The sequence below is a fragment of the Oncorhynchus clarkii genome, chromosome 9, assembly GCF_045791955.1.
Source record: "Oncorhynchus clarkii lewisi isolate Uvic-CL-2024 chromosome 9, UVic_Ocla_1.0, whole genome shotgun sequence".
NCBI classification, from domain to species: Eukaryota; Metazoa; Chordata; class Actinopteri; order Salmoniformes; family Salmonidae; genus Oncorhynchus; species Oncorhynchus clarkii.
The window spans coordinates 62,717,516-62,730,614 of record NC_092155.1 but is presented as its reverse complement, the minus strand read 5'-3'; positions in this window follow the sequence as shown (position 1 = coordinate 62,730,614).

Here is a 13,099-nt window from a genome sequence, read left to right as displayed (position 1 = left end):
TAAAATAAAACATTTAAAAGTATTTTGTTTTAAATATACATAAGTATCAAAAGTAAATGTAATTGCTAAAATATACTTACAGTAAGTATCAAAAGTAAAAATAAAAGTATAAATCATTTCAAATTCCATATTAAGCAATCCTGATGGCACCATTTTCTTGTTTTATAGATTTATGGATAGCCAGGGGCACAATCCAAAATAATTTACAAACGAAGCATGTGTGTTTAGAGAGTCTGCCAGATCAGAGGCAGTAGGGATGACTAGGGATGTTGTCACGCCCTGGTCTAAGTATTTTGTGTTTTTCTTCATGTATTGGGTCAGGCCAGGGTGTGGCATGGGTTTTTGTATGTGGTGTGTATGTATGGGGATTGTAGCTTAGTGGGGTGTTCTAGCTAAGTCTATGGCTGTCTGAAGTGGTTCTCAATCAGAGGCAGGTGTTTATCGTTGTCTCTGATTGGGAACCATATTTAGGCAGCCATATTCGTTGAGTTTGTCGTGGGTGATTTTCCTGAGTGTCTTGATGTCATTGGTTGATGTTAGTTGACATAAGTATAGGCTGTTTTCGGGTTTCGTTTATTGTTTTGTAGTGTTCGTGTTTAGTCATGTTTACGTTTGTTTAAATAAACATGGATCGCAATCGACACGCTGCAGTTTGGTCCGACTCTCCTTCACTATATGAAAACCGTTACAGATGTTCTCTTGATAATCAATCAAATTTATTTATAAAGCCCTTCTTACATCAGCTGATATCTCAAAGTGCTGTACAGAAGCACAGCCTAAAACCCCAAACAGCAAGCAATGCAGGTGTAGAAGCACGGTGGCTAGGAAAAACTCCCTAGAAAGGCCAAAACCTAGGAAGAAACCTAGAGAGGAACCAGGCTATGTGGGGTGGCCAGTCCTCTTCTGGCTGTGCTGGGTGGAGATTATAACAGAACATGTTCATAGATGACCAGGGTCAAATTATAATAATCACAGTGGTTGTCGAGGGTGCAACAGGTCAGCACCTCAGGAGTAAATGTCAGTTGGCTTTTCATAGCCGATCATTCAGAGTATCTCTACCGCTCCTGCTGTCTCTAGAGAATTGAAAACAGCAGGTCCGGGACAGGTAGCATGTACGGTGAACGGGTCAGGATTCCATAGCGGCAGGCAGAACAGTTGAAACTGGAGCAGCACACAATCAGGTGGACTGGGGACAGCAAGGAATCATCAGGCCAGGTAGTCCTGAGGCATGGTCCTAGGGCTCAGGTCCTCCGAGAGAGAGAGAGAGAGGGAGATAGACAATTAGAGAGAGCATAAATTCCCACAGGACACCGGATAAGACAGGAGAAATACTCCAGATATAACAGACTGACCCTAGCCCCCCGACACATAAACTATTGCAGCATAAATACTGGAGGCTGAGACAGGAGTGGTCAGGAGACACTGTGGCATGGTCTGACGATACCCCTGGACAAGGCCAAACAGGCAGGATATAACCCCACCCACTTTGCCAAGTCAGTGGTGGGCCGTCAGGGCCAGCAAGGCCTTCTCTGCTGGCCTAAACATCATCAGAATATATATATTTTTTAAATATATTTTCCCACAAATATGTATTAAATTATTCCCCAGAGTAAGAGTTATACTCTTCATTTCATAGCTTTCCTCTTGGTTGCACTGCTTCCAGCCCCAGGTTGAGATTTGGAGGGCTGGTCTTTAAGTTAGATTTTTTATCCAATCATATTCAGCCATCATGTGTTGCCAGGGGTCTAAAAATCTGCCCTCAGACCTTCAGAAGCAACAGTGCGGGCGCTTGTAGCTTAAAGTGAACTGCAAACTGTACTGCTGGGAATGCCTATTATTTGCAAGTGATCGATTTGGTGTTTGGAGCCACACTGGCTTTGCAAACTTGAGTTGTCTAACCAAGGCAGCAACGAGACACCAAAGTACGGCTGGGCACTTACAAGCCAATGGTGCTTTTGAAAACTTTTGGGGACACCCGAGTGGATCTACAGCTCAACGAACAAGCGCGCAGGGCAACGGAGCTGCACAATGAAAAGGTGAAGAAAAATAGGGAAATATTGAAAAGACTCATTGATTGTGTCATGTTTTTGGGTAAACAGGAACTGTATTTTTTAATTTTTGGACTTAAAGCTCAAAGTTTGTGGACCAGAAATGGATAGAAGAAGAATATTAATATAACTCTGTTGCACTTGACTATGTTCTTGCCTATTAATTGAACTGTACTGTATTGTACTCTTCCCCTGCAATTCTCTGAATAAAAATGTCAATTTCAAGGTGACACAACACCTGGTTATACTGCGTTTCTGTCTAAATGTATAGTGTCTAGAGCCATGGCATCATAATGATGGTAATAAGAGGTGGATTAATTCGGGTGGGACTGTGTAGGACCTCACTGAAGGCCCAGGCCCCAGGCCCACGGCACGCCACTGGGATAAGTGCACAAACGGACCATTTTCCTGTCCTGCTAAGCATTCAAAATGTAAAGAGTACTTTTGGGTGTCAGGGAAAATGTTTGGAGTAAAAAGTACATTATTTTATTTGGGAACATAGTGAAGTAAAAGTAGTCAAAAATATAAATAGTGAAGTAAAGTGCAGATACCCCAAAAAACGACTTCATGCTTTCAAGCATTTTACTTAAGTACTTTTCTACACTTTCTGGATCAGAACTTTTAACACAAGTGGAACGAGTGTGGCTTCGTGACAATGACCACACGAGCAGCCGCTCACCTCTTTGACAGCTCCAACACAGTTACACCGCCAAATCACCAGCTATGCAGGTGTCGGCGATTGCTCATTAATGCTTGATCTGATTGAATACAGGCCAAAACATCAAACATGTGCCAAATGATTTAACATACAAACAGGCATGCATGAACAACCGGACGAACGGACGCAAGCATGCACGCATCGCACACAGACATACCATCTATTAAAACTAAACAAACAAGGCTAGACCAGCGGTCTTGTTTTGAAACAGTAGTCTAATTTATCATGGCTGGCATTTCATAGAAAGCTGCTGAGAAATTCCACCCTGTCCTGTTTCAATCTTTCTGTCAACCATGGGGAGAAGTAGTTGAGCAACCATTGGGTTTATGCCTTCACTGTCAATGAGCGAAGGTGCTTAAGATAACCACAGGAGGATAACAAGCTTAGCGGAGCCCACAGAACACTGAACCAATGAATATTCAATCTATTTGCAGAGATTTTTTTTAAACACATTACAGATTTAAAAGCAGAGAGAGGAGACCTGTGATCCATAATAAAAAGTATTAATCTCTGTTTTTCACAATATATATTTTTTTAAACATTACAATACGGTTTGTCAAGTCATATTTCTACTTCTCAGTCTGTTCTTCACATATCCATTCTTCCAAATGCTCAATCAATCATGTTCATGGATCTACTCACAGCACTGAACAACAGGCAGAGGAGATATTGTGAGGTCGGGAAACAAATTGCAAGTCAGCGGTACCCATAATGGATGGGGATAAACTAGAGATTATAGTTAGCCAGGGCAAATTTCATCTGTCACACATCTGTTTGCCACAGAACCCCCACAGTGATGCCACAAAGTATCTTCGCTGCATCATGCATCAAACCCTAGGATTAGATATAGCATTATCTGCTGCTGCTACGGGGCTGTTGTTATTTATAATTAACCAACCTCCGCCCCCTACCAGTCCACGAGGTACACCAACAGGTAAACAATGATGTGAGATGGCTACAGTGCTACCAGGGAGTCATAACTCTCAGACAGATGGAGCACGCCTCACACTCTGACAATATAACTGATGAGGAGCAAGCCTGTGCACACAGACCAGTTTGTCATCAGTGACATCTTCATTTCGCTGTCAATTCCTTACAGAATGGTGGTGAGGTGCTTAACTAAGACTTTCGAGGCGCTGCTCGTCTGTGATTAGAAAGAAGCAGCTCAGCTCCTTACAGAAGTAGGCTTCAGGCCTTACATCAGTGGCTCTACTGTGGTTTCCTTTCCACAGAATAGTGGTCTTTCTTTGTTTAGAGTAGGCTTTCCTGAAAGCAATCAAGTAGTAAGTTTACATTATTTTTTCATCTTTCACATAGAGCCAGGGAAGTGACAGTGATTGAATCCAAATCGATCAGCTTGCGCTTTGAATGCCAATTACATTTTAGGGGACAAAGCACAGCAGTGCACACACACACTTACACACACACACGCACTCACACACACACACACACACACGCACTTACACACACGCACGCACGCACTCACTTACACACGCACTTACACATAAACACACAGACTGAATTTGAGCCTTCAGGAGATTATAAATTGGAGGGAGCCAATTGAGTTTGGAGTGAGATTTTCATTCAATTAGATCTCCAGCACTCTAATTGACTTTCTAATTTTTCAATTAGCAATCAGCATTAGGAAATCATTTTAAGAGAGACTAGACTGCATCACGTCACACAGTCAGACATGCTAATCAACATGTGAATGAGAGAGACCAAGAATGCTGGACTTGGAGAAAGCAATAACAGTCAGGGTTGGAAGAGGAAAAAATGAATGTTTCAGAGTGTGATCTTTGTTGGCTAATTATCAAAGTGAGGCTGACACAGGCAGGAGTTTGATGTGTTGGAGGGTGATGGGCCATGCTCTCTCTCTCTCTCTCTCTCTCTCTCTCTCTCTCTCTCTCTCTCTCTCTCTCTCTCTCTCTCTCTCTCTCTCTCTCTCTCTCTTTTTAAATAGGTTTGGCACTAATCAGCATCAAGGTCATTAGCACATGCTAATTCACCACTGATATTGAGGTCTGGAACCGGAGATGAATCTCCATTTAGATTAGGCCTATTTCCTGATGCTTTATGGTTTGCAAATGTTGTCCACACTATTGTCTTTTAACCAGAGAATAAATCTTCTACGTTTGACATGGACAACTATTACAAGGTAAGTCTTTTTCAGATCATGGGTGGATGAAGCAAATCTAAGCATACATTTTCTTTTAAATGTAAAAATTCTGGTAAAGTCATTAAAATGCATCACCATGAGTGAGATAGCTAGCCTCGACAACATTGTGATACATTCCCAAGCAACAATATACCCTGTAGCGACACAGAATACATTTTTAGACCAAATTAATTTCCTTAAAACAGACCCCCATTACATCCAAACACTTCCTAAAATATGATTAATAGGAATCTGTTAGCACATGCTGACATGGAAAAGATGAATTGCCTCACTGCAGCAGAGAAAGTTGGGCACCATCAGCACTGCACACGGACTGTACGGCTACAGTATGTCACAATTATCCCTCCTTGCTCCAGAAGTGTGCACTAGGATTTGAAAGGAAATTACTTGTAGAGCCATTGGGGCACATGTAGACCCATTGGGGCACATGGGCATGTGCCCCCCCGCTTTGTCCAGTTTTTACATTTTTCAGATGTTAAATTAAATTACTAAACTTCATTTTTAAGCCCACGTTTTATTCAAATTATTTATAAAAAGATCTGTCAGCGCTATTCTCCCTAGTAAGTGGTTCCTTCCAAGGTGCACCACGGAGCAGAGATACTGTATGTTAGGGAGGACGCTAGATACTATAGTGCGTGCAGACTGCATAGTGAATGAGGAAAGAGAGTGTCGAGTGACACACAGTGTTTGATTTTAATTCATCTGCAGGCCATGAGCTATAAAACGTATTAAAGAATCAATGTGCATCATGAATTAAAATGACAATTAAACAGGTAAAGAGGTATGCTTAGATAAACTATGCAGAAAAATATATATATATATATTGACATATTATTAGGCATCATTATTATGGCTCTTCCTTCCCCCTCTAAAATAATGGGTGAATGACGCCCCTGAAGACTGGCATGTGGAAACTCCCTTTAGCCCATGCCAACGCCATTCCAATGCTTTTACATGTGTCAGGACTCGTGAACGAGTGCACACGTCAGGAGGAAGGAGAGATTATTGGTACACTCCCTAGACCTACTGTGCCATTGAAGGCTCTTGCAGCTGGGCTGGCTGGAGCAGGGCACCTCCTGTGGGACTGGAGGACCAATTACACCAGATAATAATTCATAGTTGGCCGGTAATGAAGTCCCTTTCCTCATCAGTACTAATTAGAAAGTATGGATCTCTTAACGAACTAACGAACGGAGTAGGGGAATGGAGGGAGGGATGGGATGGAGGGAGAGAGCAATGGAGGGATGGGTGATTTGGGATGATTGCAGAGAGAAGGTCCCTGATCCCCTCCAGGTTGTGTGCAGGGCTGCTTCCCATTAGGAGCATAATTGATATTTCCAGGAAAATTAAAATGAATGCTGGCTGAATTGTGAATTCCTTTTGTGGCGGCTGACTAATGAGAACAAGGTAGGAAACAAACAAAAAAAACATGCAGGAGGATAAAGATCCATCGAGACATCATGGTTTTAGGAATGGATAGAAATGTACAGAATGGGTAGCCGGAGGAAAATGGGGGAGGGTCATGCTTTTTCCATTTCAGTCAAGGGGAGGGTTTAGTATTTTTTTTTTTATCTATCGCAGGAGAGGGTCAGGGAATTTGTAATTGATGAAATGTCAGTATTTCTCAGTGTTTTAGAGTTAGTTGCTTATTAGGTTATATATCAATGTGTGCCCATCTCTCCTCATCTCTGATTCTATGCTGGGTGCACAATATCAAGTGCACCTATAGGCTATTTAGGTTGGTCTCAGTCAAGTGATCCATGGGCTATAAGTTACGAAGTGCATGCACGGACAAGCACAGAGCAAAGTTATGTTTCTAAGATAGCTGCTGGTATGATGTACATAAAACTAATCTGCATTACACACTGCAATGGATATTCCAGAGCCCTGGCCTGATCTGTTCTTGCTGATCAAAAGCGTTTAAGTTTGCATCCTAACCAATGGCTGTGCTGTGTAGTCCTACTACGGCAGTTCAGGAGGAAAGTCAAAGGCTTCTTCCAAAAATAATGACTTATTAGGCCCTGCGCGTGGACTAGCCCATAGACTATGTTCTGTTCTGTTTGAGAAGGAAAGGGTAAAGATGAGGAGGAGGACCGGAGGTCAACTTTGATAGCTTGCTAATACTATGGTTGATGTTATTAAAAACTATATGTTTCTTGGCCATGATGTATTTATCAAAGTTATTGAGCTCACAATATTCAAGTTACTTACTTTCTGGTGCTGAAACTTGAGGCAGCAGTGGCGGGCACAATCAATCGGAAATTGACATCTCATGGTGCTGAAAGTAGGCACATTTGAGTAAGCATAATTAAACCATTTAAACCGTATTCATTCTAATTAGACTTTACTAACAACAAGAGGGCTTTTTGTTGGAGTCTATGTATTCCTATTTGTATTCCTCCGTGTCAGTAAAGGGCAGGTAGGTTAAAACCAAGACTCAAATCAAATCAAATCAAATGTATATGTGTCGAATACAACAGGTGTAGACTTTACAGTGAAATGCTTAATTATGAGCTCATTCCCAACAATACTGAGTTAAAAAGTACGACAATTATTTGCTAAATAAAAAGGAAATAGTATTTTTTTTAAATGTAAACTTTATTTAACTAGGCAAGTCAGTTAAGAACAATTTCTTATTTACAATGACAGCCTACCAGGGAACAGTGGGTTGAACTGCCTTGTTCAGGGGCAGAACAATAGATTTTTACCTTGTCAGCTCAGTGATTTGATCCAGCAACCTTTTACCTTACTGGCCCAACACTCTAACCACTAGGCTACCTGCTAGTAACACAATAGAAACAATAACAATGAGAAGGGTATGCCATAGGCCTACCTTTTATTAAAGACCATGGCAAAAATAACAGGTCTACTTCCTGTTAGCTTAAGATTTGGAAGAAAATAAAACTGATAAAACTGATTATATAAAGTGATCTATAACAGAGCTTTGGTCTGTGAAGCTTTATGCTACAAACAAGCTGTAAAATACCAGGGAAAGACGTGACTCTGATGCTTATGGGGACATCATTGTTTAGTTTCTTTGACATCCAGAGGCTGAGTTACAACCTTTTATAGCCAAGGAGACAAAAAATAGACTGCTTGGGAAGTAATCTAATTCTGCCACTATCAATTGATTAAACTATTGACTTTCTGTACATAGATGTTTTTTGATGTAATATCATTTCTGTAATTTGTGTGGTATTAAAAAAGATTACACAAATTTATAAAAATGAAGTAGAATTCCATGAAATGTTTATAAAAGGCCATTTTTTTCTGCAAATACGATGATAGATTCATACAATGCTTTTACTATAAGGGATATCTTCCCACCCCTACTCTTGACCACGATGGTCTGTGAACCCACAACCCGGTGTGCTATCAAAATTCCTGCATTGTCATGTAATGCTTACAGGATGAAGAACAGTTTCTAAAACTGCATATCTAAGGCTCTGGTCTGTCCAAGAAGTGAGGTTAAATGGTTGTCATGTTCTCTGATATTCACTTTGTTTGAATTATTATTTTGGGTATAGGGGAGGGTCTCTTGCTTTTTGCTAGTGTTCAGGGAGGGTTTAGGTGGTCATCCATTTCCGTTTCAGAGAGGTCCGATTATGTCCATGTAACCCTTATTATAAATAACATTCACTCCCTTAACGGAGAAGGGAAGACAGTCTTTTTTGCAATGTATAATGTGTCCCTGCAAAATATGGATTTCAGGATGGTGTTTACCCACTGGGCACATCTATTTTTGTTTTACATTTGGTTGAGTTGTCAACTAATGTGAATTTAACATAATAGGTTTAAAGTTGGGTGAAAAATAATCCAAAATTCCCTTACATTGATGACTTTTTGCAAATCCAATACATTTTCCACGTTGATTCAACTTCATCAAATTTTATGTGGAAATTACATGGAAACAACATTATTCAACCTGTTTTTGCCCAGTGGGTAGTTCATGATACTGCTGTAAGAGCGGTTCATAGCTAGAGAGCAGAGTGTGTCCTTATGATGGCTCAGATCTTCTCATCTAATAGGCATGAAGCCTGGCTCTGTTCTCCAGACCACCCACAGTGGGTAACACTGGCTGACATCCTCCCACAGGAAGCCTGAATGACAGCAGGAGAGAGGAGCAAGGTATCCTCCTTTAAATTTGGCTGCTGAGTGATATTACTAATTGGATTACTGGTACACTATGCTACAAAGTTTTGTGCCGTTGCTGAAAAATTATTTTTTCTTGGTTTAACCAGTTTCAAGGACATACAATTGGGTTATGATCTTAATGTAAGATGAAAATATGTTAATACGGGGCAGCTAAGAGGCTTAAACAAGGACCAGGAACAGATAAGTCCCCTCATTGTAATGTTTGCATATCAGTGGTCTATATTTGGAGATGGCTTCAGTTCATCGAGGAGAGACCCGGCCAATGAAAAGCAGATACCGGGGGTGTCAACACTTCAGGGGAATCCAAGTACTAAATAAATATTTTGCTAGTATTATGGAAAAGGTAATGTAAAGAATAATGCTGGAATTACTGTACGGTGAGGTTTGTTTAACAATTTCTATGGGACAGTCGGACAATATAGTAGAAATAGATGGAGAAAGATTGAGAACACTGATTTCCATTTTGTGGCCACTCAATTTTAGGTTAAACACATCCACGGTGAGTTGTCCCTCTACATACAGTGTGGCCCTCTTCATAGCAAAAAACAACAACATTTATCTAATGCTAGAATGGCCCTTGACCAGAGGAGGTCAGAGTTCTGGTAAATGATAGCATCCTACCTGATTACAGTCATTACAATCATTCAGGTTACATCTGAGGTTCAAAACCTTACAAATACATATTACAATTTTCATCAATCTTGTTCAAGGTACTTAGAATCCATCAAAATAGTCTGTAATGGCTTTCTCTCCTCTCTTTCATCTTTCATCTCCAAAACCAAATTAGGTTATAGTGAAATACATCTATTTCGGTTTAATGTTTAGACTTTTCTCACTTAACATTTGTGATCCTGAGGTAACTGGACCATAACTCTAACTAATGGCTGATAATAAATAGACAGATTTCTGCCCAGATTTCTCTCTGCTGGGCAAGCCGCATGCTAGGTAAGCCGCATGCTAGGTGACTTGAAAGAGGTGGTCAATTCCATTTCTGAACTGTAGCCTCCATTGAATTGTTGTCAAAGAACATGATATATGGAGAATAGTGTAACAGATATATGGAAAAATGTGTGTGAAAACAATCTAGACTTAAAACTTAATCAAATTTATCAAGTAGTTTCAATTTCAGAGGGGGTCAATTACCTTGAGGGGCCAATTTAGCCTCTCTGGATCATTTAGATGGAGATATTGCGTAGCATTATTCATATGCAGTAATTATATCTCAGCTCTATAACATGACAGTAATACAGGGAAGGAGTGATGACATTGTCTCTCACTCATATTGTTCTCAACAAACACATTCCCAGTAGGTATAGATAGAGCCCAGAAAATAGACCTGACATTGTTATCTCATTGCAAATAACTGTAATAAGTTACCGAAGATGAATAACTGTTGCAGCAGTGTGGGCAAAAGTAGTAAACAAAGCCATACATTAATGTGTGAGATTGGCCACAACAGAGTAGGGGGGCCAATAAAATGTTAATATAGAGGGTTTAGTGTGGAAGACCAGCAAACTGGCCATGGCAATTCGATTTTTATTTCATAAAGCAATGGTCTTCAAAGTGTATGTAAAGAGAGGAGGTAGTAAAAGCTGGTTAATATAGCAATAACGTTTATGCCTAATGAATAGTTAAATTAGCTGTAATCTCAAATGTTTAATCTTGCCACAGAGAACCAGACAATTTGCTGAAGCCAGACTTTGCTTTCTTTCACCTTATAGACAATTAATGCTTGATTCGAAAATGTGGTCGTAGGATTCGTATGGAGGTTTGACGCAATTGCAGAGCCACAAAGAAGCAAAATCAAGCTCCGTACCGCATCGCACATTTTGTAACAATGCGGAGGGCTGATTGTTTGATGGTAGGTGGGGGCAAGAAGTCCTGTATAAACACAAACTCACTTAATTGACAACTTCCTTCACAACAGCTCAACAGCTCTGCCTTGCTCTGCGAAGCGTAAGAAGTATGAATGCCGTGACTTCTGTAAAGGCCTTATCACTGTAAATGCTGTAAGGTCAGTGCAGATGTGGGATTGACCGTGCAGTGCCTTTCAGATGGCCTGTAAATTTGAACCGCCTGTTGTAGAAGTGTCAGGAATATTCCCATCTCCACTATTTCAGATTATAGTTTCTCTAAAAGCACACCGTCTGACTGTTATCTCTCTACAACGAAGGGCTGATTCCAGAAACTATCAACCCCATGAGGTGAAAGGGAAACACTGAACTGAAATAACCACGCATGCAGAGAAACAAAACTTTAAACACCATATTTCTTCATCTATCGCATATTTCACCATCAGGGCAGTACATTATTATCCCAATAGGATGTCTACCCTGTGTGTGTAGCAGCAGGCTAATATTGGAAACTTGATTCCATTCTGCATAATTAGGAGAGGAGAATGTGAGATTCATTTTTATTCAGCAGCAGGAGAAAGAATAACTGCTCTTTCTTTCAGGCTGATGATTAGATTCGCTGCTTAATAAAGGCAGTTTATATTTCTACCAGCAGAAGGAACAGAGGGAAGGAATGACGTCGGAGGAGAATAACAATAAAGAAACATAATGGAATCTGGGATTAGAGAATCAAGGGCTGTTTTGGTGCGACAGCGGCAGGGAAAACCCACTATTGTTGACCAGGGTTTATTAAAAAGAAAAGAAACACAAATAACGACTCGTGAAAATCCAGAGGTTGTTTTACCAGGGAAATGTGGAGAAATACAGACAATGAGCAACATCTTGATTTTAAGGCATTACTCTGCACAGGAAAAGTATTTATCTACATTTCAGTTTACTGCACCTGAGAGCTATTCATTTTCGTATCTAACATTATATATTTGTATTATTATCGTATGCGGCCTAAAGCTACATTTCATAGATCTGGCCTCTACCTTAAACAACATTGTATAAACGATGGTGTTTCGCACACAGTTGCACTTCACAGATTGGAGAATTGATTCTTCCCCCAGGAGGAGCAGAAGGGAATCAAGATCATCTACCACATACTGTTAACTGCTGATAGTCTGCAACATATTGAGCGATGAATTCACTCATCAACATTTCGCTTGCTAAGCCAAATGGCACTGTTAGGTGCAAAGAGAGGACATTTTTACACACAGGTGATCCAATCCAACTCAACTGGCTTATTTTAGCTGGCGCTTTTAGGTGATAGGATCTCTACAGTTCTCAGTCTATGTGTTGGAGGAGTACCAGACTATATGCCTTCCACTGCTGCTAACTGCAGGTCACAACACACCTGACCCCAACTCACCTGGCGAAAGGTCGGGGAAAAGGATTGAGGAACGAGGTGGCGGCAATTCCGGCTGTGACTTTGATGAATAGATCAAACCTCGCTTTCGGCCGTATGACCTTTTTCGCAAAGACACGAATCACACACATTCCAAGCACGCTACCCACATCACTTGACGACGCCCCCAACACCTCTTGTAGTGTGTGATCTTCCACCTCCATTGTGACACTTTTTCCACAGGGCGTGTTGCCGGGGCCAATGGGCTGTGGGGGTCTTCTAATTAGAATGTAAAACAGGAAACACATGCCTGGAGTCAGGAAGATTCATCTCCCTGTCATTTCCAATCCAGTTTAGCAGTGCAGCCCTCCTTCTCACAGAGCCGAGAGGGATGGGGACGGGTACGGGGGGAGTGTAAAATATATATACATATATATATATATTAATCAGGTGTTACGCTGAGAAATATGTGTGCACTCTCTGATAGCGCATGCACTTCCTTAATGGCATGTGCAATTACGCTGGCTTACATTAACATCTAGGCAGGGGCTGTCACTAGCTAAGGGGTTCACTTCAATCACCTCTAGTCTATATACTGTAGCAGCTCTACTGCGGTGGGACCTTTCTCTACTAGCTGCACAGCACACACTAATCCCCTAGAGAGAGTACTTTATTGACCCGTGGCTTGGCTTTAAATCAGATTACCTGGCATGCTCAAGGAGAACTCCATTCTCTCTATGCAATTTGTCAGCACTC